The sequence below is a fragment of the Scardinius erythrophthalmus genome (assembly GCF_964197995.2).
Source record: "Scardinius erythrophthalmus genome assembly, chromosome: 1".
Lineage (NCBI taxonomy): Eukaryota > Metazoa > Chordata > Actinopteri > Cypriniformes > Leuciscidae > Scardinius > Scardinius erythrophthalmus.
Genome location: NC_138221.1, coordinates 26,295,096 through 26,316,110, shown reverse-complemented (window position 1 = coordinate 26,316,110; position 21,015 = coordinate 26,295,096). Strand labels below are relative to the sequence as shown.

The following is a 21,015-nucleotide window of genomic DNA, read 5'->3' as shown; positions in this document are numbered from 1 at the left end:
ATCAGCATGAAGGCAGCATTTCTTACCTGACTCACCTGTGTTGCTGTTTGCCTGTTGTCATCATTCTGGGACCACCTTCATCATCCTCAGTCTCGCTACTTGTCATCTTCAGCTCTGCATCCTGCAAAGAAGCCATAAGACTTTTAGACCAAGCTAATTTTCTCTCTTGAATCTCACACACTGCCTTACGATTCTGTGATGGTCAATAAAGTCCAGTGTTCATTCATTCATCGTGTCTGTTCTCGTGACAGCACCGTTTGTATATCTAAAGTCTTTGGCCTAGGCCCGTGTCTCTATATAGTTGGTGGATATATGGCGACTCGCAGGGGTCTCAGGGTCCCTCAATACACTGCCAACAGAGTCCACCTGCACATCTCTATAATATTTTAGTGTTGAGAAATATTAAAATAATTAAATGACTGATTGTACAGCCAGACGTGTTGGTGATCAATGAGTGTTTAAGATGGAGAAGCATTTGTTCATTGAAAGATGATTTGTGAACTTCTGCACTACTCAATAAAGAATTTGTAACAGCACATGGTGTTTTTAAGTACAATATACATCTTTTATGAGGAAAACTTGATCAAATGATGAAGGTTGTATTTCGTAACGTAGCCTATACAAGATAGGCTTCTTAGCAAGTCATGATGTGATATCTATACAAATGTTCATATCTTTAGGTAATGATGAAAATTTTCTTCATATCAATTTAAATGACGATGTTTTAAGTTGAAATGAATTGTTTTGAGTTCTATGAACTTGTTTCTTTTCATTTAGACAAACCTAAATGTAACTGAAACTGGGATGTCTATTTCCCAGCATGATTTGCCATGACACTAAAAAGGGAGAGCAAATGCTAAAATTTAGTGTTATGTAACGTTTATTTGTGCCAGATTAATGTTAAGTGGGAGATTTAGTAGTGTTTATTGTTTGTTATGCTAGTTTAGAAGAATTTCTGTTAATGTTGATTTTAGGAGAGTTACCATTATGATGACGTTGTGCATGCGGCTTGGTTTGAGGACAATGTAAAAAGCTTTATAGTGCTGCACTCATAAAGCAAGTGTTATTCACTGCTATTGTTAACACGTTAGCAATTGCGCAAGTTAGCATTTATTGAATTAGCTTGTTATAGCTAGTTAAGTTTGTACTAATAAAATAGAAAATAAAAAATGTCACATTGTTACATGAAGATTTATATTAAATGTATGAATTTGTCTACTCAAACATTTCAATTTCAGAACTAAAATGTATGAGTACAAAATAAATATCTGTCAGTACTGCTACTTAAACTTTCAATTTCTTAACTTACAAATTTTGAGGCAAATTTTGAGTTTGGGTTCACAGTGTACTGTCTAAGTTGTAAAATGTAGATATTTGAGTAGAGGAAACTTGAGAGGAAAAACAAGGCAATCAGTTGCCACAAAATATATAAGTAACATTGCTACTACAATTAAAGTTATATGAAATTATATAATTTAATTTAATGAAATTTAAAGTGACTTAAAAAACTAAGTTTAGATAAAGTAAAACTTTGATATACATAAAAGGGATATTTTAAGTTGCATAATTTAAGTAATTAAAGTTGTCAGTACTTAAAACTTTGAGTTGCATTAAATTAAGATGAACAAAAACCTATATATACAGTATATATATATATTTGTTCAATGCCATTGTTCAATGCTAAGGCCGAATATATAAAAAAACAAAACGCTATTGGAACATTATTTCATGCTTCATTTTCTTGTGTCTTAGACATTAAAATAAAGACAATGTTGTGAATTCTCTCCCTTTAAGTTTTAAGTTGGCTAAGTGTGAGATGTTTTAAGTTGTGTTGTATGCAAATAACGTAGTGCGCCAGTCGCTTTTCTTTTTTTGGTTACCTCAAGGGTTGTATTTCGTAACGTAGCCTAGATAGGCTTCTTAGCAAGTCACAGTGTGATATCTATACAAATGTTCATATCTTTAGGTAATGATGAAAATTTTCTTCATATCAATTTAAATGACGATGTATATATTTTACAGCACATGAAGAACTCTTCCAAGATCTCTTTGAGTCGTTCTTCATATTCATAATCATCTGAGAATGAGGATTGCATTTCTACTGCTGGCTCTTCTGATTGGTGTTCACACCTTTCACATTAAGAACAAAGAACAATCAAAAAATCATCAAGAGATCACAAGAACGGCCATTTTACATGCTACTGCAAACGTCTGCAAGAGTGTTGAAGGCTTCAAAAAGGTATGAATATAATTAAGAATTAATATATTTGACACTGTGTTCTCAGCAGCAGTAATCAAAAATCATAAAAATATGTGTGAGATTTGAGATTTACTTTTAATTTTAATCTTATTTTAAACATTCATAATACGCTGAATATTTCCATGTTTGAACTAATTTGTTAGAATGGGATGGAGTTAAAATTATTTGATCACAAAATATATATGTATATTACAAATATGTTTTTTTTTTTTTTTTTTTTTTTACAGCCAGATCCTTTGGATGTAAAGACACTGGCAAAGGCTTGCAAAAAAGAGGCATTTACAAATAACTTTGAAACTGGCATAAAAATGATCTCCTACTACAATGTGATGACAGACCTTACACATCCAGGCAGTGAAAAACACCATTTTGACAGTGAGACATTTGTAGATGGGAAAGCACTCATAATCGATGGAAAGATGAATGTCATAAATTCCATTAAATCAAATAAATTTGATGATGCAAGACAGACACTTGGGGGAATCCTGCACACTTTACAGGTGAGTTACTAGTAAACCTGCATTATTGCAGTTAATGTAAGTGTGATGCAAATGCGATTGAAACATTAGCACATGGAGATTACAGTTGAGATTAAGTTTGATTTAATGCCAGAGGAGAGTCTAAAGTCTAGATTCTCAAGATTTTTTTCTCCACTAGATAACCTATAGGCGAATTCACAACATTAGCTTATTACGGGAGCGCCGACCATTTTTCCCGTCGTTAAACTGCAAAAGTGGATTCGGACACGTCCTAAGTGCGCTTGCACCATCCGCTTAGATCATTAAAATAGAGCATTTGGTTTAAAGGGTCTGGTTCACACAGAACACGTTTTTGCTGTTAAAAACGTGAGACGCAGGTCACTGAAAAAAGAAAAAAGTGCAATGTCTAGAGACGCGTTTTTAAAAAATGTAACTTCTTTTAATGTGAACTTTTTTCACAGTAGGCTACATTGTTTCACAGTAAATTCCTTGTTGTTAAATTAACAACGCTTGGTGTTCATATGGGAACCACCAACAGGGTGTTAAAAGTAACACTGAAGCAGTGTTAGAGTAAATGAGATAATTAAGTGATTAATTGCGTGATGATTGTTTGATTATTGAAGACACCAACTAACCAAACTCTGTACAAAGATGACTCTCACCTATGTTATGAAAGATATAGCTTTATGCATTATGCATTTGTAACCCATGTTAAATGTGGTGCTTAAGAATAAATATATAATAATATAATTGTATATTCTAATAGTTATAGTTTTCATTAAAAAGTTGAAACGATCTATTAATAAACATTGTGAATTAATTATCCATAAATAAAAATAATAAGTATGATAATTCAGCACAGAACATGTGACGTATTACACGTACACGAGTTGCGCGTGACGTAAGCTTATGACTCACGGAAGTGCGAGAGACGCGCTGAACACGAGATGAGAGTGATACAGACGGGATTAAAAAGGTTTATATTGTTAAAATTCATTTAAAATTGTAATAATCAACTTTATAATACTTTATAGTTAATGATGATTAATCATTTTAGAATGATGTTGCTGATTTAATCGCGGATGTTGGCCGATTGTGATGCTCTGAATCTGAAGTGAATGTTTAACAAAACTGTTAAACTCGGGATTTGGTGAGTTTATCTGAATTTGATTTGCTTTGAAAGATGTATTTTATGTTACTATGCATTTTATGTATGTTGTAAAGATTCGTTGCATATTTTCTGAATGTTTATATGATTTATTTTGAAATGTTAAGTGATATATTCTGCTTAGCCATGGATGAATATTAATTTGCATATCCTCAATATGTCAAGATAATATATGTTGGTCATGAAAGTTGAGATGGATGTTTAAACACTCAGTTTAAAGAGTAAGAAGTTATAAAGAAATAATGTTGAATGTTAATGACACTGTTTTGGTAAAACAGGTCAGGTTTATTGCTTGAGTTGGAAATTTCTCTCATGGATTTGAGATGGCGAGCCACCCAAAATCTGAATGCTGACATCTGAACCTGGGAAAAGACACTTTTGCTGTACCACAAGGTTTTCGTTGCGTTAGAGACATCAACTTCTTCAGTTAGGAGGACATTCTTTTCTGTTTGGATCATTTCTTCGAACTGGTAGGATTGAACTGATTGTGCATTTTCCCACTGGACCTCTTAAGGAACTGTCTGGACGATATTCAAGAGACATTTCAGACAAAGAGTTCAAAACAAGGGTTTTGTTCATTGAATGTTATCGAATGTGAGTCACATGTAAATATTGAATTTCCTTTTACACTTTCAGTTTGATATAAGTTTCAGTTGGGTTTAATTGTGGTTACATGACATTGTACCCTGTTTAAGAAATTATTCGGTTGTCTAAACATAACTAAACACTAATTTTAGGGTATACTAAACACTAAAAGCTAAATAAAATAAAAACCCTAAACTCTAAATTGAAGATAAGTGAACTTTAAGAGCTGTCCAAAATACAGCTAAATCAAATAAGAGTTGTGCTATAATCCATATCTAAACAGAGATAAAGTAGATAATATAGATTAAATTGTAAAAGGAGAAGGAAAGTAAAATCTTAAGAGAATAAGACAAGAAACCCAAAGACAACACAGAGAACTCATTTTATTTTGTATACATTTTATTGTTTTTATATTGTTTTATTTTCAAACCTGATTCATGTTGTTTACGTGACTGTTCAATCACAAAATATATTTTTTCGAGTATCTTACCTGGTTGTGTGACTTATTTACTGCCAGTATTTATTCTGTTCTCCACTGACCTAGAAACTGGTCCATTGCTCCAACCTACGTTGAGGGCACTTGTTACATAAATCTTGGCGAGCCAGCCAGGAGAACAGTGGTAGTAAATATCTTCTGAACAGGTCCCTGAAAATACAAAATACAAATATTCAAATTAAACAAAACTGAGATAATTTTAGTCCTAAGTAACATGGATATCGTTGAAACTGAGAATGTTAAAGTCACAAACTCAGTGATAGTTCGTGGGTTGACTGACACAGAGCTTGATGAAGACCTAGTTGAATTTTTAAACCAACATGGGCATGTTAGTAGACATCTTAGAGTAGATGACCCCAGATCGCCTTTTCATAGAGACGTTATTGTAGAATATGAAAGCTGTTCTGCCCTTGTAACTCTTGAGCCTTTGCTGCCGTACACTTTCAGAAGCCCTCATGACGTCTCTTATGTCATATCACTCTTGTCAAGTGTTTACTTGCCAGCAGCAACCAAGCAAACTACCGCCAGTTACTTTGCTGAGCTGCAGAAATTAGCAATGATTAGTGGAAAAACTTTTGAGGAACTTCTGAGAGAACAGTTATCTCAAGTCACTACATCAAGTGCTGAAATCACAACAGACAAGAATGAACCAAAGCTTTCCTTGGGGACGGGCACTCCCACACATGATCCTCTTACCTCATTCAAAGATGGGAAAAGCGCAGAAGGGTGTCAAAGTCCAGATACTGTGCGTTCAGTGGTCTTTGAAAAGAGAACGTCAGCTTTTGATGTGGCTGATGTAAATCCACCTGAAATCCAGCGTGTGGTAGTAGAACACCTAATAAAGAATGAAGGAATTTCCCACATGTATGCACCTTTCAGGCTTAGAGTGTTCTCTGGGAAAATCCCGCGTCCGAGCACTGAAGTTGACTATGATGCTTGGAGAGGGAGTGTTGAACTGATTCTCCAAGATCCTTCTCTTTCTGAATTGCATCGATCCAGAAAAATATTAGACAGTTTGTTACCTCCAGCATCAGAGATTGTGAGGCATCTGGGTGCAACAGCTCTACCTAATGCATACCTCGACATTCTGGATTCTGCTTTTGATGCAGTGGAGGACGGAGACGATCTCTTTGCAAGATTCTTGAATACATTGCAAAACTCAGGCGAAAAGCCCTCTCTGTACTTGCAGCGCTTACAAGCAGCTCTCTTAAAAGCAATAAAAAGAGGTGCCATTTCCAATGCTGAAGCCGATAAACAGCTCTTGAAACAGTTCTGCCGAGGCTGTTGGAACGACGCATTAATAACAAACCTCCAGCTCGAGGCTAAACGAGATAGTCCACCCTCATTTTCTGAACTGCTTTTGCAGTTGCGCAGTGAAGAAAATCGACACTCTGCCAAAGAGAGCCGTATGCGTCAGCATCTGAATGTTCATCGTCATAAAGTCAGCTCCAATGTTGTATCCACAAGCTCTTTTGATTTGGAGCGAGGTGCGGCATCAGAGGAGAGTGAGATTGCAGAGCTAAGACGGCAAGTCGCAAAACTTCAAAGTCAGCTCAGTAAGCAGAAAGCTAAACAGACGGAGAAAACTGTCCTACTGCAGAGTGACGATGTGCTCGACTTGAAGAAACAGTTTGCAGAACTTCAGAGTCAGTTCACGAAGCTAGGATCTCAGAAGCCTCTAAAGCAAAAAGGAGACCGTGAAACCAAACACGCTTACCCCAAGTCCACCCAACCAACTGTTTCAGTTGTTGTCCCAAAGTCCCAAGATAGACCTAAGCCAGGTTATTGTTTCCGCTGCGGCGAAGATGGACATATCGCGTCTGGTTGCGAGGGCGATCCAAACCCATCTTTAGTTAATGAAAAACGGAAGCAGCTGAAGGAGCGACAGAGTCTCTGGGACCGTCAGCAGTGCCCAGGGGTCTCAGAGTCTTTAAACTGGAATTAGCCCCTGTAGCGAGACGTACAAGGGCTACCATGTGCAGAACTAGTCTCAAAGGGTCTACAGGAAGAAGGGGTAGCTCAGAGTTTTCCCGTAGTAGAGGTCCATTGGCCCACCTCCCAAAGGGGCTGATAGGGGCCAAGTGTACTGCTCAGGTGTACATAGAAGGGAAACTATGTTCCTGCCTCCTGGACACAGGGTCGCAAGTCACGACAATCTCCCAATCTTATCATGAGCAAAATCTGCCTGGTTTAAGTATAACTACTTTGGATAACCTGCTGGAAATAGAAGCAGCAAATGGTCAATCGGTGCCTTACCTGGGTTATATAGAGGCGAAAATCGCATTCCCCAGAGACTTCCTTGGGTCTGACGTTGAAGTTTCAACTCTTGTTTTGGTGATTCCAGAAACTGGTGGCACTGCTCAGCCAAAGGTGTTAATAGGCACAAACACTTTGGATCTGGCATACGACAAGTACCTTGAAACCAATGATCCAGTACGTCAAGCTGTTCCATTTGGCTACAGAGCCGTGATTCAGACCATCGAAAATAGACACCAGCAGAAAGAAAACAGTACCATAGGAATCGTTAGGCTCCCTGATCTTACTCCTACTGTTGTTCCTGCAGGTCAAAATGTCGTTCTTGAAGGAGTTGTGAGTGCAAGAGGAAAAGTAGCAGAGAAATGGGCTGTGATGGAGCCTCCTTCATGTTCACCCTTTCCTGGAGGACTGCTTGTTGCCAGTTGCTTGCTAAACTTACCCCAGCATCCATCGCGAAAGGTTCCAGTGGTGTTAAAGAATGAAACAGAACATGACATCATTATCCCTGGCAAGAGTGTGATTGCAGACATTCATGCTTTGCAAAAAGTAATGTCACACAACGTTGTGCAATCTGATTGCTCAGTGTCAAGTGTCCATAAAAAGTCTGACAAGGAACTCTGCTTTGACTTCGGTGATTCCTGTTTGCCAGAGGAGTGGAAGACGAGAATCACTCAAAAACTGCACACCATGCCCGAAGTCTTTGCCGTGCACGACATGGATGTTGGTCAGACAGATAAAGTGAAACACAATATAAAGTTACACGACGAAACCCCCTTCAAGCATAAAGCAAGACCCATCCATCCCAACGATCTCGAAGCTGTCCGGCGACATCTAGAGGAATTGCTTGAAGCAGGTATCATTCGTGAGTCAGAATCATCTTTCTCTTCTCCTATCGTTGTAGTAAGGAAGAAGAATGGTGATATAAGACTTTGTATTGATTACCGCAAGTTGAATATGCAGACCATCAAGGATGCGTATGCCTTACCCAACTTGGAGGAAACCTTTTCAGCGCTCCGAGGCTCAAAATGGTTCTCAGTGCTCGATCTCAAATCTGGTTATTACCAGATCGAAGTAGAAGAGAAAGACAAACCCAAGACCGCCTTCGTATGCCCATTGGGCTTTTGGGAGTTTAATAGGATGCCTCAGGGCATCACTAACGCTCCCAGCACATTCCAAAGGCTGATGGAGAAGTGCATGGGGGACATCAACCTTTCAGAAGTCCTAGTGTTCTTGGACGATTTGATTGTCTTCTCAGATACATTAGAAGAGCATGAGAGACGTCTTCTTCATGTTTTGGGACGCTTGAAAGACTATGGTTTAAAACTTTCAGTGGAGAAATGCAAGTTTTTCCAGACGTCAGTGAAGTATCTCGGTCACATCGTCTCAGAAAATGGCGTGGAAACGGATCCCCAAAAGATAGAAGCCATTAAAACCTGGCCAAGTCCAAGGAACCTGAAAGAGTTGCGTTCCTTTCTGGGTTTCTCCGGTTATTACCGACGATTTATTAAGGACTATGCGAAGATAGTGAAGCCATTGAATGAACTGACCGTGGGATATCCTCCTCTTCAAAAAAATTGCAAGATGAAAGGTAAGGAGAAAACCTACCTTGATCCCAAAATACCTTTTGGAGGGCGATGGACGACTGACTGCCAGCAAGCATTCGAAACACTCATTGCAAAACTCAATGAAGCACCAGTACTAGGATTTGCAGACCCTGGGTTGCCATATGTGCTGCATACGGATGCGAGCACTACCGGACTAGGTGCGGCGCTCTATCAAGAGCAAGAGGGTGTGCTACGAGTGATTGCATATGCCAGTCGAGGATTGTCAAAGAGCGAGGCCCGGTATCCTGCCCACAAGCTGGAGTTTCTGGCCCTGAAATGGGCAGTCACTGAGAAGTTTTGCGACTATCTGTATGGGAGTAGTTTCAAAGTGATCACAGACAGCAACCCCCTCACTTATGTTTTAACATCAGCCAAGTTGGATGCAACCAGCTATCGGTGGTTGTCTGCTTTGTCCACCTTCTCCTTTACCCTCCAGTATCGTCCTGGGAAGAGCAATCTCGACGCAGATGCACTCTCAAGACGGCCTCATGGTGATCTGGTGAATGATTTAACATCTCAGAAAGAGCAAGATCGAATACGTCAGTTTACCTTGTATCACTCACCTGAAGCGTCCAATTCCACCCTGGTTTCCACTGACGTAATACGAGCAATCTGTGACAAGCATTCATTATGTCAAGCTGGTGGCAACAGTTGTATCACTCTTATTGAGTCACTTTCTATGTGCCCAGAAGCGATTCCAGAAGATTATGAGCTGATGGAAGGATCTTCAGTTGTTCCCTGTACGTCAGAACAGGAATTGAGGGAAAAACAGAGAAATGACCCAGCCATGCGAGAAGTAATTCTTCAATTGGAATCAGGAGACACTGTCTTACCTGCACTGAGACGCGAGCTTCCAGAACTTCCTTTCCTGTTAAGAGAATGGAGAAAACTTGAGCTAAGGGATGGTGTTCTCTTTCGCAAAAGAACTGTTGGGGACTGCACAACGTATCAACTCGTCCTTCCACCTGACTTAAGAGCCATGACCATGGAGAGTCTGCACGACGACATGGGTCACATGGGAATAGAACGGACTCTTGACCTCATCCGGTCTCGATTCTATTGGCCCCGGATGGCTACTGATGTTGAACACAAAGTCAAGACCTGTAGTCGCTGTGTGTGTAGAAAGACTTTACCAGACAGAGCAGCACCTCTAGTGAACATCCAAGTCACCCGGCCACTAGAGTTAGTGTGCATGGACTTTTTGTCATTGGAGCCCGACCGTAGCAACACAAAAGATATCTTGGTGATAACAGACTTCTTCACCAAGTATGCGGTCGCAGTTCCCACCCCAAACCAAAAAGCCAGAACGGTCGCAAAGAGTCTGTGGGAGAATTTTATAGTTCACTATGGTGTGCCTGAAAAGCTCCACAGCGACCAAGGACGTGACTTTGAGTCCAGAGCAATAAAAGAACTCTGTGACATCGCTGGCATCAAAAAGGTCAGAACTACACCTTACCATCCTAGAGGGAACCCGGTTGAGCGTTTCAACCGCACGCTGCTAGGAATGCTTGGTACCTTGAAAGCTCATGAGAAGACACGTTGGAAAGACTTTGTGAAACCACTTGTGCATGCTTATAATTGTACAAAACATGAGACTACAGGATTTACACCTTATGAACTTATGTTCGGACGACAACCAAGGTTGCCAGTAGACTTGATTTATAACACCTCAGTGAATCGTGACAGTCCCAAGTTTCATTCAGAGTATGTGCAATCATTGAAAACTCACCTTCAGGAAAGCTACAAGCTAGCTCAGAAGAATGCAGCAAAAACGGCAGAAAGAAAAAAAAGTCCGTTTCGACCGTAGAGTGACTGAGTCATCTCTTGAGGAAGGTGATCGTGTGCTGGTCAGGAATGTGAGGTTACGTGGGAAACATAAACTGGCCGACAGGTGGGATCCTGTGGTTCACGTTGTAGTGGGACGTGCTGGCGAACTACCTGTATACACAGTGAGACCTGAGAGGCAAGACGGTCCCTTACGAACACTTCATAGAGATTTATTGCTACCTTGTGGGTTTTTGTCTTCACTGGCTGAAGATGAGGTGGTTGTGGCAAAACCTCAGAAAAAACGAGCAACTAGACAAAGCAGAGATGAGGAAGCTGAGGAATGTCCTGAGAACTACCAAAGTTCTGATGAGGATGACTATGTACCCCAGATCTCTGAAGTGCCAGCTATTACCTCAGAAAAGTTCATCCGGGAATATAATATCATAAGGAAGCCTGTAGAAGTTCCTCTCAACTCTAATCCTGCAAACAAAATCTCACCTGACATGCCATCAGTCGCAAATGATGATTCAGAGATAATGATTCCGTCTGAAGCAGAATACTTACCGGGTACCGAAAACTCAACTGATACACCGTACTTACCTGAAGCTGAATCTTCATCCTGTCCTGCAGAATCTGTAAAGGAAATCCTGAATGAAAGAAACCACTCACCTCAAGTAGAACAGCAGACACTGGATGTAGCTGGTGGGAACAGAAAGGGTAAAGACAATGAAATGCATGCAGTGCAAATTGAGGAAACTGTACCTGATGTTCCAATGCAGAGAAGCAGGCTGGAATCAGCTGAAACTGATGAATCTGAGGAAGAAACAGATCACATTGAAAGTGAGGGTGAAAGTCATCTTAGGAAGTCCAAAAGAGTGAAGCAGAGGTCAAAAAGATTGACTTACCCTGAGTTGGGAAACCCAATGATATCCATAATTCAATCTTTGCTTCAGGGTTTGAACACAGCTTTTACTGAAACATTAGCAGAGCAACCCAGATCGGTTAAACGCCCTAAGATGTAGGCCCTAACACTGATTAGCAGGCATAATCACAATGCAAAGGGACTTGCATTGATTTAAAGAGGGGAGGGTGTAACCCATGTTAAATGTGGTGCTTAAGAATAAATATATAATAATATAATTGTATATTCTAATAGTTATAGTTTTCATTAAAAAGTTGAAACGATCTATTAATAAACATTGTGAATTAATTATCCATAAATAAAAATAATAAGTATGATAATTCAGCACAGAACATGTGACGTATTACACGTACACGAGTTGCGCGTGACGTAAGCTTATGACTCACGGAAGTGCGAGAGACGCGCTGAACACGAGATGAGAGTGATACAGACGGGATTAAAAAGGTTTATATTGTTAAAATTCATTTAAAATTGTAATAATCAACTTTATAATACTTTATAGTTAATGATGATTAATCATTTTAGAATGATGTTGCTGATTTAATCGCGGATGTTGGCCGATTGTGATGCTCTGAATCTGAAGTGAATGTTTAACAAAACTGTTAAACTCGGGATTTGGTGAGTTTATCTGAATTTGATTTGCTTTGAAAGATGTATTTTATGTTACTATGCATTTTATGTATGTTGTAAAGATTCGTTGCATATTTTCTGAATGTTTATATGATTTATTTTGAAATGTTAAGTGATATATTCTGCTTAGCCATGGATGAATATTAATTTGCATATCCTCAATATGTCAAGATAATATATGTTGGTCATGAAAGTTGAGATGGATGTTTAAACACTCAGTTTAAAGAGTAAGAAGTTATAAAGAAATAATGTTGAATGTTAATGACACTGTTTTGGTAAAACAGGTCAGGTTTATTGCTTGAGTTGGAAATTTCTCTCATGGATTTGAGATGGCGAGCCACCCAAAATCTGAATGCTGACATCTGAACCTGGGAAAAGACACTTTTGCTGTACCACAAGGTTTTCGTTGCGTTAGAGACATCAACTTCTTCAGTTAGGAGGACATTCTTTTCTGTTTGGATCATTTCTTCGAACTGGTAGGATTGAACTGATTGTGCATTTTCCCACTGGACCTCTTAAGGAACTGTCTGGACGATATTCAAGAGACATTTCAGACAAAGAGTTCAAAACAAGGGTTTTGTTCATTGAATGTTATCGAATGTGAGTCACATGTAAATATTGAATTTCCTTTTACACTTTCAGTTTGATATAAGTTTCAGTTGGGTTTAATTGTGGTTACATGACATTGTACCCTGTTTAAGAAATTATTCGGTTGTCTAAACATAACTAAACACTAATTTTAGGGTATACTAAACACTAAAAGCTAAATAAAATAAAAACCCTAAACTCTAAATTGAAGATAAGTGAACTTTAAGAGCTGTCCAAAATACAGCTAAATCAAATAAGAGTTGTGCTATAATCCATATCTAAACAGAGATAAAGTAGATAATATAGATTAAATTGTAAAAGGAGAAGGAAAGTAAAATCTTAAGAGAATAAGACAAGAAACCCAAAGACAACACAGAGAACTCATTTTATTTTGTATACATTTTATTGTTTTTATATTGTTTTATTTTCAAACCTGATTCATGTTGTTTACGTGACTGTTCAATCACAAAATATATTTTTTCGAGTATCTTACCTGGTTGTGTGACTTATTTACTGCCAGTATTTATTCTGTTCTCCACTGACCTAGAAACTGGTCCATTGCTCCAACCTACGTTGAGGGCACTTGTTACACATTATAAACATGGCCTTAAACGGGTAGTCCTGTTCTATACAATATATCTATATTGTCCCTAATTGGCATATTAATGTGTTCTTGAGGCAATGTAATGGAAAAATAATAATAAGTTTAATAATGGGAGTAATAACTTGGCAACATTTTCATAACAATATTTTTGAACAACATGTAGAAGCAACAGGACATTTCTCATTGGGTAGTTGGTGAATTTATGTAGCTTATGTGTAGTTGTCTTCTAGTCATTGATTAGCATATTCTGTCTTGAAAATCTATAAATCATGTTCAGGGGGTGGAGTTTATGTAAGTTCTAGGGTTGGTGATGTCACTAACCCGGGAGGAATGTGTTTAGTCCCTACCAGCCGTTTGTTGTAGTCCTTAAAAAGCAATTTCTTTAAAAGCAAATATCTCCCTTCGCTTTGAACTTTGAGCGTTGTAACTTTGTTGTTTATGCTCAAACAGCAGCATTACACAGTAACTAAAGTTAGTAAAGTGAAATCATAATCAATGATCAATGTCCTGTACTGATATAATGTTCAATAAAATATATATTTTACAAACTTACTTTTACTTTAAAATCACCATAAAATCAAAGCAATATATATAACCAAGTTGTGTTCAAAATTAGATGCTGATATCACAAAAATTGAAGTTCCTATATGAGATTTTGTTCAGGCGCTGTACCACAAATATCCACCAGGTGTCACCCACATTCCAATTGATTTTTTTTCAATGCATTTTCCTTATACAAATTAATAAATTATTGTTGAAATATCACTTATATTACAAACTAGTGTGTCACACAGTAGTGTCAGTGTTCCAAACCTTTCTGACTATATGTCTTTTGTCAAGATTAGAAAAGGTTTTGATTATAAAGTAGTTTAAAATATGAAACCTGACGTCCCCTAAGGGAGGAGCCACGCTAAAATAATTCACAGGATGAATTTTGAGTTCAAAAGCTTTCGAATGATACCTAATTTATGATGATTATTAAAATATGTGATACAAAAAAAGGCAATAAAAAAAGAGCGCCAAGCGTGAAGTTTAAACATCTACTAACTCACACCTTTTCATCTGGCAAATGAAAGGATTTCTACAGTCACAGTAACTGGATTGAGCTGGGAAACACCAATCCCTGCACTGCCCTGATCAATCCAAATGAGCCCATACCCAACCCTGCAGGTACGTAAGTGTGTGTGTGTGTGTGTGTGTGTGTGTGTGTGCTTATATATATATATATATATATATATATATATATATATATATATATATATATATATATATATATATACATATACTGTATATATATATACACTCTGTATACTCTGTATACTGTATATATATATATACTGTATATATATATACATATATATACATATATACACATGTATATATGTGTATATATATATACACTCACCTAAAGGATTATTAGGAACACCTGTTCAATTTCTCATTAATGCAATTATCTAATCAACCAATCACATGGCAGTTGCTTCAATGCATTTAGGGGTGTGGTCCTGGTCAAGACAATCTCCTGAACTCCAAACTGAATGTCAGAATGGGAAAGAAAGGTGATTTAAGCAATTTTGAGCATGGCATGGTTGTTGGTGCCAGACGGGCCGGTCTGAGTATTTCACAATCTGCCCAGTTACTGGGATTTTCACGCACAACCATTTCTAGGGTTTACAAAGAATGGTGTGAAAAGGGAAAAACATCCAGTATGCGGCAGTCCTGTGGGCGAAAATGCCTTGTTGATGCTAGAGGTCAGAGGAGAATGGGCCGACTGATTCAAGCTGATAGAAGAGCAACTTTGACTGAAATAACCCCTCGTTACAACTGAGGTATGCAGCAAAGCATTTGTGAAGCCACAACACGCACAACCTTGAGGCGGATGGGCTACAACAGCAGAAGACCCCACCGGGTACCACTCATCTCCACTACAAATAGGAAAAAGAGGCTACAGTTTGCACGAGCTCACCAAAATTGGACAGTTGAAGACTGGAAAAATGTTGCCTGGTCTGATGAGTCTCGATTTCTGTTGAGACATTCAGATGGTAGAGTCAGAATTTGGCGTAAACAGAATGAGAACATGGATCCATCATGCCTTGTTACCACTGTGCAGGCTGGTGGTGGTGGTGTAATGGTGTGGGGGATGTTTTCTTGGCACACTTTAGGTCCCTTAGTGCCAATTGGCCATCGTTTAAATGCCACGGCCTACCTGAGCATTGTTTATGACCATGTCCATCCCTTTATGACCACCATGTACCCATCCTCTGATGGCTACTTCCAGCAGGATAATGCACCGTCACAAAGCTCGAATCATTTCCAATTGGTTTCTTGAACATGACAATGAGTTCACTGTACTAAAATGGCCCCCACAGTCACCAGATCTCAACCCAATAGAGCATCTTTGGGATGTGGTGGAACGGGAGCTTCGTGTCCTGGATGTGCATCCCACAAATCTCCATCAACTGCAAGATGCTATCCTATCAATATGGGCCAACATTTCTAAAGAATGCTTTCAGCACCTTGTTGAATCAATGCCACGTAGAATTAAGGCAGTTCTGAAGGCGAAAGGGGGTCAAACACAGTATTAGTATGGTGTTCCTAATAATCCTTTAGCTGAGTGCATGTGTATATATATATATATATATATATATATATATATATATATATATATATATATATATATATATATATATATATACACACACACATATATATATATATATATATATACCCACTGTATTTATAATTTAATTGTTTTCATATTCTGTCCAGGTAAGGATACTAAAACATGTGATGAATGTACAAAAGAAAAATGTGGGGCAACAATTCTAAAGGACATTATTGACAAAAAGATACTGACATCAGGATACTTCGGAATAAATAAACCACAAGGTATTATTTTTTCATCCACAGATAGAAACTCATCATATACAGAGACAAGAATATTTGTAAACAACATGCACTTTAAATCATCATACTGATTATTATTATTATTATTATTATTATTTCTTGACAGGTAAATGTAGTCATGGAGGTACTCTAGACTTCACGACTGGCATTGGGAAAAGCTGGGATGGTATCAATAAAGACTACAGTAAATCCAGCCACGGTGGTCAACATGATGCTGCTGCAAACCTTGCCATTGATGCCAGTGTGCAGCTGCTGGAGAACATCTGGAAGAGTATAGACACAGAAGGTGGAAACAACTTTCTCAGGTACAGAGAGGCGACATAACTTGATCTAAAGATGTCCTAGAGGATTTTTGCCCCAAATCTTGATAGGAGATTTTGTGAAACACTTTAGGGTCCAATTATCACTCACTCTAAACAAAAACGATGCTAAATAGCACTAAAAGTGGTTCATTGGCTTGTAATCATAGAGGAACCACGTTAAGTGCCGTATCACCTATCTATCTTTAAAGGTGATATACAGCATCTTTGTCAAATGGTGCTATGAAGAACCATAAGAGTCTTGTGTGGGACTGGAATATTTCCTTAAGCTACCACGTTATCTTCAGGAAATACACTGTACACTGTAAGAAAAAAAATCTAATGTTATGGAAAGTAACAGATTTGTTTTCACATTGTTTTATTTTATTTTAAATTGTAGTCAAAACTATCTAATTTAACTGTAGCAAAAACATCTCTAAATTAACAACTTGGCTGTTATTTTAAGTATATGGTATTTGGGTATTGACAAATTACAGCAATTTTTATACAGTACTTTTCTGTTTTCTTAAATTACATACACATGTATGTAAAATTACACAAAATAATCTGTAATTAATACAATAACAAAACAGTTGAGTATCTTATAAAATATTGAATTACTGTAATTTATCATTAAATGTCATAATTCTTTTAAAAAAAATGAGTTGTTAATTTAGAGATAATTTTACAGTTTTGATTACAATTAAAAAAAGAAAGTAAACAACCTGAAAGAAATCAGTTATTTTCTGTTAAATTGGGATTTGTTATTATAATTTTTTACAGCGTATTTCCTAAAGATAACGTGGTTCTCAGCCTTTTTAGCCCCAAGGCCTATATTCCCAGTATCCCAATATAAGGAAATATTCCAGGGCCCAGATGAGACTCTTATGGTTCTACACCATTTGACAAAGATGCTGTATATCACCTTTAAAGATAGATAGGTGCTATACGGCACTTAAAGTGGTTTCCCTATTATTACAAGCCAATGAACCACTTTTAGTGCTATTTTGCACCGTTTGTGTTTGAGGTTACCGTTGTGCTGAAGAGTAGAGCCTGTGCTTCAGTCTAGGAGAATACCAATAAACACTGATGATATGAAGCATGCTTCTGTATTTAAAGGCAGTAACTGTGTAGTTTCTGATGCAGTGATAGTTATATTAAAGTAAAAATCCCATGGCACTTCTCGTAAGGAGTAGGGGTGTAACCCCGGTGTTCTGGCCACATGCCCTCCATTGGCTCTTACCAATCATGGCCTCCTAATAATCCCCTTGCACTGAATTGGCTCTATCACTCTCTCTCCTCTCCACCTATAGCTGGTGTGTGTGTGTGAGCGCACTGGCGCTGTTGTACTGTGGCTGCAGTCGCATCATCCAAGTGGATGCTCACACTGGTAAAGCGCTTTGGGTGTACAGTAGTACATATGAAAGTGCTATATAAATGCCTCCATTCATTCATTAATCCAGGAAATTCTTGTGAAGTAACTGTTTTTTTTTGTAAAAGATTGTTAAATAAATTATATTCTACCTTAATTTTCATTTTTAGATAAAATAAAACTAAATAAAATATTTAGTTTTGTCTGTTGGTTACTAAAATGTCTTGTGAAAAGATATTTTGGTAACACTTTAGAATATTGTTCCATCATTAATGAACACAGCAAAAACTCAAGTGTTAAATTAACTCTCCTGGGAGTTTGACTCCACACTGAAACAGTGTTAAAGTTAATGAGATAATTAAGTGATTAATTGAGTGATGATTGAGCACTATTGAAGACACCTGATGTTAACAAGCAGATTCACTGAAGGAGAAAAAGCACTATTTTAAGTCAACATTATGGTGATCAGTGTGTATTTTAGTTGGGCTCTCGACCCTTACATTTTTAACTTTAGATTTTGTTTGGCTGCTGTAACTGAGTTATAACCGCCAGATGAACAAAGAGAAAAGGTGATCAGGTGGTGTTGGCTTTGTTTTGACAAAATCATCATCATCATCTGCACTAGAGTTGTTTCTTGTACAAAACTAAACAAAAACGGCCTTAAAAGTCAAATGTATCAACAATATGAAGAACTTTACAAATAATATACAAAAGTGTAAACATATGAAAACACCATTTTGGATCCTAAAGGTCTCTTGAATAGTGGTTTCAAGTTTTCTGCAGCCAATAAATCACCAATATTTTTAAAATCTGATAAGCCTATTTATCCTATCTATATACACAGCCATTGAGACGCATTTAGTATGTTTTTTTCTTCTTCTGCTGACCATGGCCAATCAGGACTGATCTATTAGTTACTGTGTTTGTTCCTCTTTTTCTTTTCTTTTTTTTGCAGATTGATGGGGCTTCATACGGAAATGCCAAAAGGGGAATGGAAAGCTCATATTCCTTTCATTAGCTTCGAAACAAGATATCCAGATGCAAAGGCTGATATTTCAAACGTAGAAATATAAAAATAATGGTTTCAAAGATCTATGTCGCTTCCTTTTATGAATCTTTTTTTTTTAAATACGGGCCCAGCTGAAATGTTCTGCTATGTATGCTCAAACTGTCACGAGTGCACATCCTCCTTCCCTCACACACACTCTGGACTCCATTTCCCAGCATGCCTCTTGCTTTTCACCTGCACCCAGTCGGCTCACCTGCACCTGCCACTGATCATCACCTCATCAAGACACTCATATACACACACCTCGCCTACCCTCATACGTTTACATGCACCCTCATAATCCAATTAGAAGGAGATTTTTTTTTTAGCAATATTGGGATTCAACTTTAACTCATGTAGACACAATACTTCGATCACATGAATATGATTAAGCTCATAATCGTAGTTACCATAATCACATTAAACTATGTGGTGTATGCTGATTTTAATCGCAATTAAAAGGCATGTAAACACTTTAATCGCATCATTACCACTCTGACGGTGTGCATGTGCTCGTTTCTACATGGATGCCGTGTATTTTTCACACACCTTCATGAACTCTCTGACATTATTCTGAAGTTTTCTCTTCTCCAAATCGCTAAACTCTATCAACACAACTCGCTGCGCAGTCTCTGCTCCGTATCTTCATCCAGACGGTGCAAAGAACACAGTGCAGGCAAACCCGACACTGCGATGTTCCTCACGGCACTGAATAATATCCAGTACATCCATAAAAATGTATTTGAATTTAATATGAGTAGATAAAAAAACATATCTGAGTGTGGAATAAACGAATTAGCGAATAATCAGAATAATGAAAATTGCATGTAAACTGGAGTGAAGAGTTCTGCTCGTGTCATGTAAAAATCTTACTCTGATTATGAGAAATAATCTCATTATTGGTGCACATATGTAAACTGTAAACGTCTCGTCTCATCATTCACTACTGGTACCAACCTGACTCCCTCTTCATCCGTGTAACCGGCCTTCATCGTGCCATTCTCCTCAAGCCTTCATAGACCAAGTCTCTCTAAGTTAAGTCTGTCATTCTGCCTGCCATCTACTTAATCTGTTTAATAAACATTGATTACCTGCATTCCTGTTGTCTGCCTCTCTGTTACACCAACACACCTGAAATGAGCTGTCAAACACACGACTACTCATACATAGGGGAGAGCGGGGGCACAACCTAACGATTTTTGACTTTCTCAGTTTGTGTAAACCTACTCAGGGTTCAGAGTATTGATTTTTTTCCCACATTAATTTCCCACATGTCTAGTAGCCTACAACTATGTGGTTTTGCTTCATTAATACAGTGTATACTTTTTTCTTGAAAGAATGGAAGTGAAGTGTGACAACATGCCCCATAGGTGGGGAACATTGTAACATGATCATATTACAGCTTAAAATGTTATCTGATCTAATCAAAAAAATATATACAAGACAAACTAAAATATTTTCTCAATAAAATACAATTATTAAAGCTCCAATATGTAACAATTTTGTAATAAAATTTCCGAAAATAACTTGCACAGTGTGATATATTTCCTCCAGTTGTGTACTTACAATATCTCAAAAGTCTCCAAAGATTTTTTATTTCAGAGAAATTCCGATTTTAAATAACTGTCCATCCCGGAAAAGAAATGTCGCCTCTTAGTGACGCAATGTCCGCTCTATCCTTTTTTTCCGGTGTGGACCATGTGATAGGATATTCCACCACACCGGATTTTTTTTTTTTTTTTTTTACAACAACTTTATTGAGTTTTTTCTTCTTATCACAATAAACAATAAAGAATAAACGTCTGACAAAGAAGAAAAAAAAATAAAATAAAAAATATGACCCACCACACCGGAATATCACATGGTCAAATGCGAAAGTGGTGGTTATAGCGTTATAGCCATAGACTGTATGGTTATAGCTGTTATGGATCACGATTACTCTTTGGCGAGTATTGAAGTGCCAACAAAACGAAAGCGTCCATGTTCGGATACACGCAGACTGTGTGACAAACGAAGGAATAAAACCCGGA

General features: G+C 37.7%; 2 long non-coding RNA genes across 2 annotated transcripts; both read left to right on the top strand.

Moving 5' to 3' along the window:
* Positions 1–3,650: 3,650 nt before the first annotated feature.
* On the top strand, positions 3,651–4,979 carry LOC308706105. Its single transcript, XR_014031998.1, has 3 exons — positions 3,651–3,715; positions 3,797–3,889; positions 4,186–4,979. It is a non-coding gene; the product is annotated as an uncharacterized lncRNA (long non-coding RNA).
* A 6,937-nt stretch (positions 4,980–11,916) lies between these two features.
* LOC308688652 lies at positions 11,917–13,245 on the top strand. The gene is made up of 3 exons (XR_014029925.1): positions 11,917–11,981; positions 12,063–12,155; positions 12,452–13,245. It is a non-coding gene; the product is annotated as an uncharacterized lncRNA (long non-coding RNA).
* Positions 13,246–21,015: the final 7,770 nt, after the last annotated feature.